General features: G+C 35.6%; 1 long non-coding RNA gene across 2 annotated transcripts; it reads right to left on the reverse strand.

The window, feature by feature from the left end:
- Positions 1–4,042: 4,042 nt before the first annotated feature.
- On the reverse strand, positions 4,043–10,690 carry LOC128286512 (uncharacterized). 2 transcript variants are annotated; one of them, XR_008277095.1, is made up of 4 exons: positions 5,804–5,840; positions 5,605–5,689; positions 5,447–5,490; positions 4,043–4,233 (listed from the first exon to the last, which is right to left on the reverse strand). It is a non-coding gene; the product is annotated as an uncharacterized LOC128286512 (long non-coding RNA). The 2 variants fall into 2 exon arrangements; XR_008277094.1 differs by lacking the exons at positions 5,605–5,689; positions 5,804–5,840 and adding an exon at positions 10,639–10,690.
- Between the last annotated feature and the right edge of the window lie 652 nt (positions 10,691–11,342).

The raw sequence follows: 11,342 nt of genomic DNA on the forward strand, positions 1-11,342 counted from the left end.
GAGTTAATTGTTGATGACCGTTCTTAAGAATGCTCAATTTTAAGTATGAAATTGCTAAACTAAATATACTTAAATTTGTTGAGGAGATGGACTGCTACTGATTGAAATAATAGGGAATTATGAGAGGTTAAATGCCAACTTTGGCCTCTATCCCAAATGCTGGACTTTCAGCATTTAATTTCCTTGTTTAAAGATGTTTTAAACTTGCCAAATATGGTTATTTAATTAATTAAATAAATGATAGTGAGTTCTTTACCTTTTCTTTCTTGGTTGTTTTGTTGCATCTTTATGGTAGTATGAGTGATGGAATTAAGTGAAATTTTAGTGAAATTTTTAGCTGTCGAGGGAGCTACTGAAGCATGCAGTTTGCATGCATGCTATTTAATTTCTTACCAATTTAGGTGGTCTGATCGATGGTTGTTTATTGTTGTCCAAATAATAATTAAAGATCATCCAAGTGATTAGGAAATTAAAATGGTCTGAACAATGTGAAACTAAATTGTTAAATGTTAACTAATGATGTCCAAATGGATATGAATAGTGTTAAATGCTGCAATTTATAGTGTCTGAAAGTTGTGATTTATGATATTCGAATGATGTATTTTAAGTTGTTCGAATGTATTAAAGAGTTGATTTAATATAATTCCTAATGGTTTTTATTGTTGTTCAAAGCATGATGAAATAAACATGTTAGGCGTGGTTTAATACATGCCTTGCTGACCTATACAGTTGTCGAAAACAAGACAAAATTTAGTTGTCTTTAATATGTTCGAATGTGGCTGTTCGAATGGTTCTTCAAATTTTCCAAATGTGTCTTTAAGGTACTCGAAAATGTCATATTAATGTTGTCCATATATGAGTTTGAGTGCTGGAAATTTGCAGCATTTAATTTCCTGCTTAAAGTTGATTAAACCATGCTGTAAATGCAAAACATGTATATGTTGTTCACATGCTAAATTAACCGTTAGTGACCTTAAAATTGATCTATTTGAATGTGTTAAATTCATTGTTCAATGTGATCTTATTTATGCTAATGTATTGAGTATATTAAGTTGTGCAATTTGTTGCTCTATGTGGCATTAATGTTGACTTTTTTTTTAACATAGTAATGTTGTTCGATGTGTATAACCAGACAGTCCATTTTGTGCATAATGGTGTGGTTCGAATAAATGTATTAAAATGTTGTTCGAAACAACTTGTTTTAATTAATGATTGAAATTAAAAATTAAATCTGCTATTGTTTAAGAATAAATATGAAGTTGTTGCTCGGAAGTGAGTAGCTAGGAAACTACTGAATTAATGCGTTAAATTGTTAATCGAATTAGATGCTTGTCTGTTGTTCTTAACGATTAGAATGTGTATTTTTTTTATCATTAGAATTTGGTTTATTGTTATGGGTTGAGAAGCTTGTAATGCTAATTAGAATTTCTTGGGTTATTATATTTGAATGGTGTATCTTGGTGCCAATTAAAGTATGATTTATGTGAATGTAAGTGATTATTCAATGTTTAATTGAATTTTGAAGTTTTCAAGTGAGGAGTTTGAAGGTGAATATGTGACAACCAGTTGGTATGACTGCAAATGCGATATGAAAGGATTATGTTCTTATAATTTAATTTGACATATTAAATTGCTTACGAACCTTTTGTTTTTATTTTATTTAAGTCCTTATATAATTTATGTTATGTTATAATATTAGTTATGGGAATACAAATAGTTGATTGCTCAATGTTCGGTTTGTTTTCCGTGTGCAGGTTATGTTCAATCATGTACAATTATTATTTTCAACATCCATTAGAAAATCCTGCACAAATCAGGTTGGTGAAACTTTTAGTATTTTAGTTGGCATGTACCTATCTAGTTGAGTCACTGACAGTATAACTTTATGTTTATATGAACTTGAGAATCAAATTAGTAGTTATTAAATTTGGTTAATAGTGTTATTGTATGCTCATAAGTAAGTTTATGTGGATTGTGATGTGTGATTGTATCTAAAATTATTATAGTTTCCCTAACAACGAATGTAGCAGACTGTAACTCGGACTCGGTGATCGAGTCGGGTATGGGTTGTTTCATTTAGATATTCACATAAAATTTTAACTTAAATTTTATAATATAATAAACACATATGTAAGTCATAACCGGTCACTATAGTAACCATTTATATAATGGTTTATTTATTAGATAAATCCCTTAGTTATAATTTAGCTTTTAATTTAATAACAATCACACTTTTTTTTTCACTTACGTGATTTAGTCCCTATACTTAAATTGAGCACTAAATGAACGAAATTATCTAATCGAAATTCAATTCACCTAGAACATAACTTCGTAAATATGTAATAAAAATATTTACAACATTTGATTACAGAAACAGTCTCAAAACAGGATTTTCTGGTACCATTGACTTTCAAGCCGTTACAAATAAAATATGCTTTCTCTTTGCTCTCTCATTCTCTTTGTTCTTTATTCTCTATTTTTTATTTTATAACACGTTATCAACACGATTCTCTTTTAATTGTTTTTCTCTATAAGTCACAAAAATATTCTAAAATTTACTATTGTTGATCGCCTCCTATAGTTGTTGTCATCTCAATTGAGGCCTGCGCGCTATGGGTAATCATAAGAGCCTTTAACCATTCAGTCAGGGTGATAATGATGATGATAAAGAATTTTAGGTATATTTAACTATGATGTATTTATTATATCATATTTATTATAATTGGAGACTAATCATGACAATATGAATAGATAGATTTTAATTTGAAATCCACGTATGTTTGCAATGGTGATTATGAAATAAAGAATCAATGGAGGCATTTAGAAGTCTGTCCTACTAGATTTGTTGCATTCCCCTAAGTGAATGCAAATATAAAGAAAATAAAAGATGTAATCATGAACCACTAAAAGTGGGAACATAGCAATAAATAAGAGAACAATGAAAGCTCTCAAGATAACTTTTCAAAGGGTAAAGATAACTTATGTTATCAATGTGATATGAAAGATTATTGGCAACATATGTGGCATATGCCCAAATATTTTATTTTTGTTAATATTCTTCCAGGAAGAATATGAAAATCTAGTAATGAATTCTATCATTACATATATAAAATATTTATCGTATTTGTTACTGAAACAAACAAATATTATTCCAATATTTGATAGTCAAAATTAGTTGAAAGCTCCGGAAGAGCTAATATATCAATATTTAAAACACACAAAATTTGTGATGGTTAATGCATTAGTTTTAAAAGATGTTCATTATAAATGGATATCATATTGAGATTATGAATAAAGAAAATATTATATTTCATATGAATCATTATTGCTATAAATATATATTTTGAAAGGATAAAAAAAGGGAGGATTGAGTTATTGATTTCTCTTGTTATTAAATTGAATTTATTGTGACTATCTTTGTGATATTTTGTCATCATCCCCATTAAGGGGTTGAAAGCAAAATATTTGAATCTGAAATATTTATAAGCAATAGAATATGGTAATTCTATCTAAAGCTCGTTATGGTTGGATGCACCTGAAATTGTAAGTTTTTTTTTTAAAACTGTGAGTATAACTTTACAATATTTAGAATAAGTTCTCAATTAAAATTACGTGGAAAAATATTACTGATGAGAACTTGCAAGAGAGAAAACTTATGCATGAAATGTAACACCCCAAACCCGGCCTAGACGTTATGGCCGAATCTGACGTGCCACATTGGAGTTGAAAACCCACGTTCCGTTTTAGTGTTTTAAAACCTTATGTTTTGTTGAGTTAACAAAGTGTATGGAAGCTGGGCACCAGGTAGGTATCCGAGATAGAGGAGGTGAGCCATGAAGGTCGCTAAGTACCAAGCTCTTTAATTGGATCCAATCCTAGACATGCCCACAACCATAGCCACACTTTGTCATATCGAGTTTAAATTTGTTTAAGTGGACGTCTTTGATAAATCGATTAATCGTGGTGTTGAGATATTTTGAAAACAAGTATCATTTTGAAAACACGTCCTAAGTCTAGCCCATTTGAACAATTATCAACCAGGTTTGAAGTTATTAAAAATAAAATAATCCCGAGAAGAAATAAAAGAAAAGTTAAAATGGCCTTATTACAACCCAAAAATAAATAATATTTAAAGGAAATTTAAAGAAAACCAACGCTTATTTAAAAGTCCAAAGACAATCACCGTGGCCACTCTGAATCCCCTCCGGCCCAAGTCCCCACATCAAGGCTCACCTGCAAGGTTAAGGAAAGGGGGTGAGTTTGGAAACTCAGTGTGCAACAAGCCCCTTTCAGAGCCCAAAACAATAACAGCCTGTTGGGTCTAAGCCCAAATCCAATCTCAAACATGTACTGGGCCATAGCCCTTTTCATATTTCATATTTCATAACACTGGGCCGAAGCCTTTTCAAATTTCATATTCTTGGGCAAGCCTTTTATCAGAAACGGTATGGCCCTTAGGCCCATTTCAATATCACATATAATTTCAATGAAAGAATGCAACCCATTTGGGGAGACTACTCAACCCACCATCCGCTACTCTCCACCCGTACCAACCAACACACCATGTGGGGATTAACTCGACCCACCCCGCCATACTCTCCCTTTGGCAGCAGAGTGCTTTATCATATAACTGGAGGCCTAGCCTCTTTTAATAACTGGGCAAAAGCCCTTTCAATAACTAGGGCATAAGCCCTTTTATAAGCTGGGCATAAGCCCTTTTGATAAGCGGGGCATAAGCCCTTTTGATAAGCGGGGCATAAGCCATTTTCACTTCCTCCATCCATATAAAACCCAACCCAATGCGGTTATGATTACATCATGTGCATATCATACATATCATGTGCATATCATACATGTCATGTGCATCTCATACATACCATATTTATCAAAATCCCATGTATTAAAATCATACATAAACCCTAAGGGTATAATGGTCATTTTACCTAGGGCAAAACGGTCATTTTCATGGTATAAGGGTAATCTCATAATTTTACCAAAATTAGGGTTTCCATGTTCATTAACGATTACTAACAATCCATGGGTGCAAACAAGTGATTCGGCCCATTTTAGCGAAATCGAGTTATTGGGCCTAAAACCCTAATGGGCCCTACTTAGCCAATTTCGTCATCTAGGCCCATTTAGCCTATATTCCATAACGGTTTTAACAGTCTTATCATGCCATATAACAGATTTCCGTTTTCTACCAATTTTTACCCAAATGGGCCCGAAAGCCCAATGGGCCCCACTTCGGCCCCTCGAGGCCCAACTTACCAAGAACGCCAAAAATCACATTCTTACCGTTTCCATCGTTCTCGATCATCGTCTCATCGATTCTAACTAACTAGTGAGCGTTCGCTTGCTCACAAGTCCTCGAAATGCCAGAATTTCGGCATTTTGGCTTTTCGGCATTTTATCGCTTTAAGCTATGAAAGGGTTCGTTACACACCTGATTTGCGATATTCCTTGACGAGATCTCCTATGCGATTTGTCCTATAATCAACCACTTATAGATTAGACCATGTTATTATTAAACCAAATCGAAAACTACCTATTATCATCACTTACACATTCGGCCACCATCCACAATGGCCCTTGGGTTCATACCTTTACCGAAGTTGATGACTAGATTTAGTCACTCCAATGATCCAAGCTTTTCACACACTCCTCGATCGGTAGCCTTTAATCCTCACTAGCACCAACAAACCAAATAACACCAAAAACCCTTTTAGCCTTAGTCGACAGAGGGGTTTTCAACTTTTCTTAAACCACAAGATACAAATGGAAAGAAGGTTCGAATACTTACCAAGAGATCTACTCATTGAAGAACGTTCCAAATACCTTCCTACCCCATATCCGTTGTGAATCCAACTTAAACGTGCATAGAAAATAGATCTAAATATTAATTCCCGAATCACTAAAATATGAAGCTTTGACTTTTAGAAAATATTAATCTAAGCTATTTAGAGGTTAGTACACACTGTTATGGGTTGAAGTTGAAACACTTCCAAAATCAATCGCCTATGATAACCACCACCATCACTCAAACTTAACTAATCCAATATCAATATATGTAAATCCTAAGCACATCGGTCATACGGAACATAAGGGCATATTAGTCATTTTACCATACAGGGTATTTTGGTAGTTTTACAAATTGAGGTATTGCGGTAATTTCACAAACCAAGGGTATTTTAGTAATTTTGTAAATCGAGGGTAAAACAAGAATTTCGTAAATCAAGGGTAAAACAAGAATTTATAAATCGAGGGTAAAATGGAAATATGTAAATCGAGGTAAAAGCAGTAATTACGTAAATCGAGGGTAAAACGATAATTATGTAAATCGGGGTAAAATGGTAATTATGTAAATTAGGGTAAAACGGTAATTCTATAAATCGAGGGTAAAATAGTAATTACAGAACCGAGGGTAAAAGCAGTAATTACAGAATCGAGGGTAAAACGGTAATTTTACAAATCGAGGTAAAACAAGAATTCTATAAATCAAGGGTAAAACAATAATTTCAGAACCGAGGGTAAAAGCAGTAATTACGTAAATCGAGGGTAAAATAGTAATTACAAACCGAGGGTAAAATGGTAATTCTATAAATCAGAGTACTTTGGTAATTTTACATGTCGAGGGCATTTTAGTAATTGGTAAACTAAAGTATTCTAAACATGGATAACAATACGAATGGGCCTAAAGCCTATTCTCGGCCCAAATGGGCCCACACTCGTGTGGCCTTTTAGCCCAAACCTAGCCACAGATATGCGATTCACCTAGCCTAGTCCAATATTTACTACACAATCAAACAACTTATCCAATTGGGCCGTAGGCCCATTGGGCCCATATGGCCCCTTTCGCCCATCGCGGCCAAGTAGCCATCCAACAACAAGAGTAGTGATAAATACACACGATAGGAGACTAGAGTTAATCCACGCCCGAGCACTCTTAGCCGACGCCCAACCCAAACGAGCACGCCATACAGTGAAAGGGATCGACCAAGAAAGGTACATTTACTCTCTTCATGGTTCCTCTATTTAAAGCCGACTTCACAACCACTCTTATATTAGCTTTCGATGTGGGATCCTCCAACATTAGAGTTTAAATTCAACACCAACTCTTGCCGCCTCGTTAGCAAAATAAATGCTCTTTGCTTGCCATGGGATTCGAACCTATGCCTCCCCTTAAATGCTCCACACGCTACTTGCCACTAAGCCACAAGGCTTTTGTGTCATATTTTATCCCGATTAATTATAAGGTCTAAAGGCCAAAGTCCAGGTTCCTTTAAAACCCAAAATAAATTGCAAGAGCCAAGGCTTGAACCCGGGCTCCCATACAACCTTAATGACGCCACAACCACTAGACTACAAGCTTCCTTGTGTCATTTATTTAACACAATAATTTAAAACCCTCATCCAAGCATCCGGTTTTTTTCAATTAATACCAAAATTTTTGCTAAAGCCCAAGTTTGAACCCAAGATTTCTCTAACACTTCTCGGGCCATTAACCACCAGCGGACATTTAATTGTGTCATTTCATTGCACAATTAAATACCTATATACAACCTCCTTACGGACCCCACTCAAGGCCCAATACTTCTAGGCCCAAATTGTGGTGTTACAATTCTACTCCCTTAAAGAAATTTCGTCCTCGAAATTTCCAACTATCAACTAACCGTATTACTCAAGTCAAACCTCTATGCTTCCGCCACGCACTCTAATTAAAAATAATTCTTAGTACGACCGAACATCTAATTACCAAAGTAAAGAAACATTTATCAAGCACGCATACAATTCATAACACATATTTAAATAAAATAAACTTGGTGATCCCGAGCTCGATGCTCCTTGGACCCACATCTAAGACATGCTCTTGTCTTCCTATGGCATTCACCCGGATGACGTCCGTTGTAGTCTTTGTAGATTGGATAGGTTGGTCGTGCCTTAACATGTTTCACGTAAGCGAGGCTTGGTTTTCGAGAACTAGAATCCTTCCTTTTCTTACACTCCAAGCACCCCGCTGAGCGTTTCCCTAATTTCCTTAATTTTGGTATCCAATACTTCCTCTACCATTTTCCTTACTAACTCGGCCAGTGCCTCAGTACCAAGCTCCGAGTTACCGCTACCCGAAGTTGGTAGACTTTGCTTACCCTCAGAATTCATATCAATACTCTACATTGCTAGTACACATATCAATTAACTACAAAGATCTAAAAAATTTTACTATTTATTCACATGTCTTATGCAGAGATAGTATTTTAAAGTTTCTATTTTCACGAATCATAGCCTAGCTATAGTCTCGATATTCTAGAGTTTTAGGGTTGCCCTAGTCATAATGTCATGATATGGTCTCAGTTCTATCTACGGTAATATCTTAATATAGAGTAATATGAGGAATGAAATACTTACAGACTTGGTGCCGGGATTGATCGCCACTTCTTTCTCAATCCATTTAAAACTCGAAAACCATATTTTTGATCACCGAAAATAGAAATTTAAAACTTTGATTTGAAAACACCCTTTATTTTGAAACTCTTGATTTAAAACAAAAAACTTGGACCATTTTAACATATATACTCCATAAAACATCTTTAAAATGAACTTTTCAAAACCATTTCCAAAATACCTTCTTAGGCCTAAATTTTTGAAAAATTTTGGACCGATCCACAGTACCGAGTTGTGGCAACTTAGCTCGATACCACTAAATGTAACACCCCAAACCCGGCCTAGACGTTATGGCGAATCGGACGTGCCACATTGGAGTTGAAAACCCACGTCCCGTTTTAGTGTTTTAAAACCTTATATTTTGTTGAGTTAACAAAGTGTATGGAAGCTGGGCACCAGGTAGGTATCCGAGATAGAGGAAGTGAGCCATGAAGGCTGCTTAAGTACCAAGCTCTTTAATTGGATCCAATCCTAGACATGCCCACAACCATAGCCACACTTTGTCATATCGAGTTTAAATTTGTTTAAGTGGACGTCTTTGATAAATCGATTAATCGTGGTGTTGAGATATTTTGAAAACAAGTATCATTTTGAAAACACGTCCTAAGTCTAGCCCATTTGAACAATTATCAACCAGGTTTGAAGTTATTAAAAATAAAATAATCCAGAAGAAATAAAAGAAAAGTTAAAATGGCCTTATTACAACCCAAAATAAATAATATTTAAAGGAAATTTAAAGAAAACCAACGCTTATTTAAAAGTCCAAAGACAATCACCGTGGCCACTCTGAATCCCCTCCTACCAAGTCCCCACATCAAGGCTCACCGCAAGGTTAAGGAAAGGGGTGAGTTTGGAAACTCGATGTGCAACAAGCCCCTTTCAGAGCCCAAAACAATAACGACTGTTGGGTCTAAGCCCAAATCCAATCTCAAACATGTCTTGGGCCATAGCCCTTTTCATATTCATATTTCATAACACTTTGGTCAAGCCTTTTCAAATTTCATATTCTTGGGCGAAGCCTTTTTTGTAAATGGTATGGCCCTTAGGCCCATTTCAATATCACATATAATTTCAATGAAAGAATGCAACCCATTTGGGGAGACTACTCAACCCACCATCCGCTACTCTCCACCGTACCAACCAACACACCATGTGGGGATTAACTCGACCCACCCCGCCATACTCTCCACTGGCAGCAGAGCTGCTTTATCATATAACTCGAGGCCTAGCCTCTTTTAATAACTAGGGCAAAAGCCCTTTCAATAACTGGGGCATAAGCCCTTTTATAACTGGGGCATAAGCCCTTTTGATAACTGGGGCATAAGCCCTTTTGATAACTGGGGCATAAGCCATTTTTCACTTCCTCCATCCATATAAAAACCCAACCCAATGCAGTTATGATTACATCATGTGCATATCATACATATCATGTGCATATCATACATGTCATGTGCATCTCATACATACCATATTTATCAAAATCCCATGTATTAAAATCATACATAAACCCTAGGGGTATAATGGTCATTTTTACCTAGGGGCAAAACGGTCATTTTCATGGTATAAGGGTAATCTCATAATTTTACCAAAATTAGGGTTTCCATGTTCATTAACGATTACTAACAATCCATGGGTGCAAACAGTGATTCGGCCCATTTTAGCGAAATCGAGTTATTGGGCCTAAAACCCTAATGGGTCAGTACTTAGCCAATTTCGTCATCTAGGCCCATTTAGCCTATATTCCATAACGGTTTTAACAGTCTTATCATGCCATATAACAGATTTCCGTTTTCTACCAATTTTTACCCAAATGGGCCCGAAAGCCCAATGGGCCCCACTTCGGCCCCTCGAGGCCCAACTTACCAAGAACGCCAAAAATCACATTCTTACCGTTTCCATCGTTCTCGATCATCGTCTCATCGATTCTAACTAACTAGTGAGCGTTCGCTTGCTCACAAGTCCTCGAAATGCCAGAATTTCGGCATTTCGGCTTTTCGGCATTTTATCGCTTTAAGCTATGAAAGGGTTCGTTACACACCTGATTTGCGATATTCCTTGACGAGATCTCCTATGCGATTTGTCCTATAATCAACCACTTATAGATTAGACCATGTTATTATTAAACCAAATCGAAAACTACCTATTATCATCACTTACACATTCGGCCACCATCCACAATGGCCCTTGGGTTCATACCTTTACCGAAGTTGATGACTAGATTTAGTCACTCCGATGATCCAAGCTTTTCACACTCCTCGATCGGTAGCCTTTAATCCTCACTAGCACCAACAAACCAAATAACACCAAAACCCTTTTAGCCTTAGTCGACGGAGGGGTTTTCAGCTTTTCTTAAACCACAAGATACAAATAGAAAGAAGGTTCGAATACTTACCAAGAGATCTACTCATTGAAGAACGTTCCAAATACCTTCCTACCCCATATCCGTTGTGAATCCAACTTAAACGTGCGTGAAAATAGATCTAAATATTAATTCCGAATCACTAAAATATGAAGCTTTGACTTTTGAAAATATTAATCTAAGCTATTTAGAGGTTAGTACACACTGTTATGGGTTGAAGTTGAAACATTTCCAAAATCAATCGCCTACGATAACCACCACTGTCACTCAAACTTAACTAATCCAATATCAATATATGTAAATCCTAAGCACATCAGGTCATACGGAACATAAGGGCATATTCGTCATTTTACCATACGAGGGTATTTTGGTAGTTTTACAAATTGAGGGTATTCGGTAATTTCACAAACCAAGGGTATTTTAGTAATTTTGTAAATCGAGGGTAAAACAAGAATTTCAAATCAAGGGTAAAACAAGAATTCTATAAATCGAGGGTAAAATGGAAATATGTAAATCGAGGTAAAAGCAGTAATTCGTAAAT

This window comes from Gossypium arboreum, chromosome 13 (assembly GCF_025698485.1).
Source record: "Gossypium arboreum isolate Shixiya-1 chromosome 13, ASM2569848v2, whole genome shotgun sequence".
In the NCBI taxonomy this organism is placed as follows: Eukaryota; Viridiplantae; Streptophyta; class Magnoliopsida; order Malvales; family Malvaceae; genus Gossypium; species Gossypium arboreum.